Consider the following 6,310-nt stretch of genomic DNA (forward strand, 5'->3'; position numbering starts at 1 on the left):
ACTGCTCCGCCCTCAACCGTAAGGCTCTACAGAGGGTAGTGAGGTCTGCACAACGCATCACCGGGGGCAAACTACCTGCCCTCCAGGACACCTACACCACCCGATGTTACAGGAAGGCCATAAAGATCATCAAGGACATCAACCACCCGAGCCACTGCCTGTTCACCCCGCTATCATCCAGAAGGCGAGTTCAGTACAGGTGCATCAAAGCTGGGACCGAGAGACTGAAAAACAGCTTCTATCTCAAGGCCATCAGACTGTTAAACAGCCACCACTAACATTGAGTGGCTGCTGCCAACACACTGACACTGACTCAACTCCAGCCACTTTAATAATGGGAATTGAATGGGAAATGATGTAAATATATCACTAGCCACTTTAAACAATGCTACCTTATATAATGTTACTTACCCTACATTATTCATCTCATATGCATACGTATATACTGTACTCTATATCATCGACTGCATCCTTATGTAATACATGTATCACTAGCCACTTTAACTATGCCACTTTGTTTACATACTCATCTCATATGTATATACTGTACTCGATACCATCTACTGTATCTTGCCTATGCTGCTCTGTACCATCACTCATTCATATATCCTTATGTACATATTCTTTATCCCCTTACACTGTGTATAAAACAGTAGTTTAGGAATTGTTAGTTAGATTACTTGTTGGTTATTACTGCATTGTAGGAACTAGAAGCACAAGCATTTCGCTACACTCGCATTAACATCTGCTAACCATGTGTATGTGACAAATACATTTGATTTGATTTGATTTGTAACCATGTGCAGCTGACAGACAGCTGGATTAGGATTAGGGTTAGTCACCCTGTAGAATGTACAGACAGCTGGATTAGGGTTAGTCACCATGTGGAGCTGACAGACAGCTGGATTAGGATTAGGGTTAGTCACCATGTGAGGCTGACAGACAGCTGGATTAGGATTAGGGTTAGTCACCATGTGGACCTGACAGACAGCTGGATTAGGATTAGGGTTAGTCACCATGTGGACCTGACAGACAGCTGGATTAGGATTAGGGTTAGTCACCCTGTAGAGCTGACAGAAAGCTGGGTTACGATTAGGGTTAGTCACCATGTGAGGCTGACAGACAGCTTGGTTAGGGTTAGTCACCATGTGAGGCTGACAGACAGCTTGGTTAGGGTTAGTCACCATGTGGACCTGACAGACAGCTGGATTAGGATTAATCACCCTGTAGAGCTGACAGACAGCTGGATTAGGATTAGGGTTAGTCACCTTGTAGAGCTGACAGACAGCTTGGTTAGGGTTAGTCACCATGTGGAGCTGACAGACAGCTGGATTAGGATTAGGGTTAGTCACCATGTGGACCTGACAGACAGCTGGATTAGGATTAGTCACCTTGTAGAGCTGACAGACAGCTGGATTAGGATTAATCACCCTGCAGAGCTGACAGACAGCTGGATTAGGATTAGGGTTAGTCACCTTGTAGAGCTGACAGACAGCTTGGTTAGGGTTAGTCACCATGTGGAGCTGACAGACAGCTGGATTAGGATTAGGGTTAGTCACCCTGTAGAGCTGACAGACAGCTGGGTTACGATTAGGGTTAGTCACCTTGTAGAGCTGACAGACAGCTGGATTAGGATTAGTCACCCTGCGGAGCTGACGGACAGCTGGATTAGGATTAGTCACCTTGTAGAGCTGACAGACAGCTGGATTAGGATTAATCACCCTGTAGAGCTGACAGACAGCTGGATTAGGATTAGGGTTAGTCACCATGTGGACCTGACAGACAGCTGGATTAGGATTAGGGTTAGTCACCCTGTAGAGCTGACAGACAGCTGGGTTACGATTAGGGTTAGTCACCTTGTAGAGCTGACAGACAGCTGGATTAGGATGAATCACCCTGTACATCTGACAGACAGCTGGTTTAGGATTAGGGTTAGTCACCCTGTAGAGTTTACAGACAGCTGGATTAGTTTTAGGGTTAGTCACCCTGTAGAATGTACAGACAGCTGGATTAGGGTTAGTCACCATGTGGAGCTGACAGACAGCTGGATTAGGATTAGGGTTTGGTACCCTGTGGAGCTGACAGACAGCTGGATTAGGATTAGGGTTAGTCACCCTGTAGAATGTACAGACAGCTGGATTAGGGTTAGTCACCATGTGGAGCTGACAGACAGCTGGATTAGGATTAGGGTTTGGTACCCTGTGGAGCTGACAGACAGCTGGATTAGGATTAGGGTTAGTCACCATGTGAGGCTGACAGACAGCTTGGTTAGGGTTAGTCACCATGTGGAGCTGACAGACAGCTGGATTAGGGTTAGTCACCATGTGGACCTGACAGACAGCTGGATTAGGATTAGGGTTAGTCACCCTGTAGAGCTGACAGAAAGCTGGGTTACGATTAGGGTTAGTCACCATGTGAGGCTGACAGACAGCTTGGTTAGGGTTAGTCACCATGTGAGGCTGACAGACAGCTTGGTTAGGGTTAGTCACCATGTGAGGCTGACAGACAGCTGGATTAGGATTAGTCACCTTGTAGAGCTGACAGACAGCTGGATTAGGATTAATCACCCTGTAGAGCTGACAGACAGCTGGATTAGGATTAGGGTTAGTCACCTTGTAGAGCTGACAGACAGCTTGGTTAGGATTAGGGTTTGGTACCCTGTGGAGCTGACAGACAGCTGGATTAGGATTAGGGTTAGTCACCATGTGAGGCTGACAGACAGCTTGGTTAGGGTTAGGGTTTTGTACCCTGTGGAGCTGACAGACAGCTGGATTAGGATTAGGGTTAGTCACCATGTGAGGCTGACAGACAGCTTGGTTAGGGTTAGTCACCATGTGGAGCTGACAGACAGCTGGATTAGGATTAGGGTTAGTCACCATGTGGACCTGACAGACAGCTGGATTAGGATTAGGGTTAGTCACCATGTGGACCTGACAGACAGCTGGATTAGGATTAGGGTTAGTCACCCTGTAGAGCTGACAGACAGCTGGATTAGGATTAGGGTTTGGTACCCTGTGGAGCTGACAGACAGCTGGATTAGGATTAGGGTTAGTCAACATGTGAGGCTGACAGACAGCTTGGTTAGGGTTAGTCACCATGTGGAGCTGACAGACAGCTGGATTAGGATTAGGGTTAGTCACCATGTGGACCTGACAGACAGCTGGATTAGGATTAGGGTTAGTCACCATGTGGACCTGACAGACAGCTGGATTAGGATTAGGGTTAGTCACCCTGTAGAATGTACAGACAGCTGGATTAGAGTTAGTCACCATGTGGAGCTGACAGACAGCTGGATTAGGATTAGGGTTTGGTACCCTGTGGAGCTGACAGACAGCTGGATTAGGATTAGGGTTAGTCACCCTGTAGAATGTACAGACAGCTGGATTAGGGTTAGTCACCATGTGGAGCTGACAGACAGCTGGATTAGGATTAGGGTTTGGTACCCTGTGGAGTTGACAGACAGCTGGATTAGGATTAGGGTTAGTCACCATGTGAGGCTGACAGACAGCTTTGTTAGGGTTAGTCACCATGTGGAGCTGACAGACAGCTGGATTAGGATTAGGGTTAGTCACCATGTGGACCTGACAGACAGCTGGATTAGGATTAGGGTTAGTCACCATGTGGACCTGACAGACAGCTGGATTAGGATTAGGGTTAGTCACCCTGTAGAATGTACAGACAGCTGGATTAGAGTTAGTCACCATGTGGAGCTGACAGACAGCTGGATTAGGATTAGGGTTTGGTACCCTGTGGAGCTGACAGACAGCTGGATTAGGATTAGGGTTAGTCACCCTGTAGAATGTACAGACAGCTGGATTAGGGTTAGTCACCATGTGGAGCTGACAGACAGCTGGATTAGGATTAGGGTTTGGTACCCTGTGGAGTTGACAGACAGCTGGATTAGGATTAGGGTTAGTCACCATGTGAGGCTGACAGACAGCTTTGTTAGGGTTAGTCACCATGTGGAGCTGACAGACAGCTGGATTAGGATTAGGGTTAGTCACCATGTGGACCTGACAGACAGCTGGATTAGGATTAGGGTTAGTCACCATGTGGACCTGACAGACAGCTGGATTAGGATTAGGGTTAGTCACCCTGTAGAGCTGACAGAAAGCTTGGTTACGATTAGGGTTAGTCACCATGTGAGGCTGACAGACAGCTTGGTTAGGGTTAGTCACCATGTGAGGCTGACAGACAGCTTGGTTAGGGTTAGTCACCATGTGAGGCTGACAGACAGCTGGATTAGGATTAATCACCCTGTAGAGCTGACAGACAGCTGGATTAGGATTAGGGTTAGTCACCTTGTAGAGCTGACAGACAGCTTGGTTAGGGTTAGTCACCATGTGGAGCTGACAGACAGCTGGATTAGGATTAGGGTTAGTCACCATGTGGACCTGACAGACAGCTGGATTAGGATTAGTCACCTTGTAGAGCTGACAGACAGCTGGATTAGGATTAATCACCCTGTAGAGCTGACAGACAGCTGGATTAGGATTAGGGTTAGTCACCTTGTAGAGCTGACAGACAGCTTGGTTAGGGTTAGTCACCATATGGAGCTGACAGACAGCTGGATTAGGATTAGGGTTAGTCACCCTGTAGAGCTGACAGACAGCTGGGTTACGATTAGGGTTAGTCACCTTGTAGAGCTGACAGACAGCTGGATTAGGATTAGTCACCCTGCGGAGCTGACGGACAGCTGGATTAGGATTAGTCACCTTGTAGAGCTGACAGACAGCTGGATTAGGATTAATCACCCTGTAGAGCTGACAGACAGCTGGATTAGGATTAAGGTTAGTCACCTTGTAGAGCTGACAGACAGCTTGGTTAGGGTTAGTCACCATGTGGAGCTGACAGACAGCTGGATTAGGATTAGGGTTAGTCACCATGTGGACCTGACAGACAGCTGGATTAGGATTAGGGTTAGTCACCCTGTAGAGCTGACAGACAGCTGGGTTACGATTAGGGTTAGTCACCTTGTAGAGCTGACAGACAGCTGGATTAGGATGAATCACCCTGTACAGCTGACAGACAGCTGGTTTAGGATTAGGGTTATTCACCCTGTAGAGTTGATAGACAGCTGGGTTAGCATTAGGGATAGTCACCCTGTAGAGCTGACAGACAGCTGGATTAGGATTATGGTTTGTCACTCTGTCGAGCCAACAGACAGCTGGATTAGGATTATGGTTCGTCACTCTATCGAGCCGACAGACAGATCGATTAGGATTTGGGTTAGTCACCCTGTAGAGCTTACAGACAGCTGGTTTAGGATTAGGGTTAGTCACCTTGTAGAGCTGACAGACAGCTGGGTTAGGATTAGGGTTAGTCACCCTGTAGAGCTGACAGACAGCTGGATTAGGATTAGGGTTTGTCACCATGTGGAGCTGACAGACAGCTGGATTAGGATTAGGGTTAGTCACCCTTCAGTGTGTTGAGGATACTGTTACCCTGTTGACTTGACAGTCAAGCAATGACTCAACATGAAGCAAGAATGATTATAATGATCAACAAGAAGCAGAAACGTCTTATTCTGCCTCTACCCATCCTGAATTAGTCTACATTTACCCTGTCTAGCCAGGCACGGGCAGGTCAGAACCCATGATGTAAATAAACTCTGGATTACTGATGTTATGTATTGGCATTGAGGGGCTTTGAAGCCACCGGTCGGCCATATTGGCTCTCCCCAGTAGGGGATGGATTACTGATGCTATGTATTGGCCATTGAGGGGCTTTGAAGCCACCGGTCGGCCATCTTGGCTCTCCCCAGTAGGAGATGGATTGCTGATGCTAAATATTTAATTGTTGTAGTGGAGACAGTAACATTAGCAATCTCTAAAAATGACAGTTAAGAAAAATGTTGTTTTATATTTGTATAACATATAGACATAAATATATGCATTTATATTGCTTTGAAAATACTTTTTACAGTGGTGAGGTGGCCTCCAAACAGCTCCCCCTATCTGTCATCTATATAGAAATAGATATTAATGCCTCCCGGGTGGCACAGTGGTTAACAGCGCCAGCTGTGCCACCAGAGACTGGGTTCGCGCCCAGGCTCTGTCATAACCGTCTGCGACCGGGAGGTCCGTGGGGCGACGCACAATTGGCCTTGCGTTGTCCGGGTTAGGGAGGGTTTGGCCGGTAGGGAAATCCTTGTCTCAGCGCGCACCAGCGAGTCCTGTGGTGGGCCGGGCGCAGTGCGCGCTAACCAGGTCGCCAGGTGCACAGGGTTTCTTCCGACACATTGGTGCGGCTGGCTTCTGGGTTGGATGCTGTGTTGAAGAAGCAGTGCCGCTTGGTTATTTTTTTTTTT

The sequence above is a fragment of the Oncorhynchus masou genome, chromosome 32 (assembly GCF_036934945.1).
Source record: "Oncorhynchus masou masou isolate Uvic2021 chromosome 32, UVic_Omas_1.1, whole genome shotgun sequence".
Lineage (NCBI taxonomy): Eukaryota > Metazoa > Chordata > Actinopteri > Salmoniformes > Salmonidae > Oncorhynchus > Oncorhynchus masou.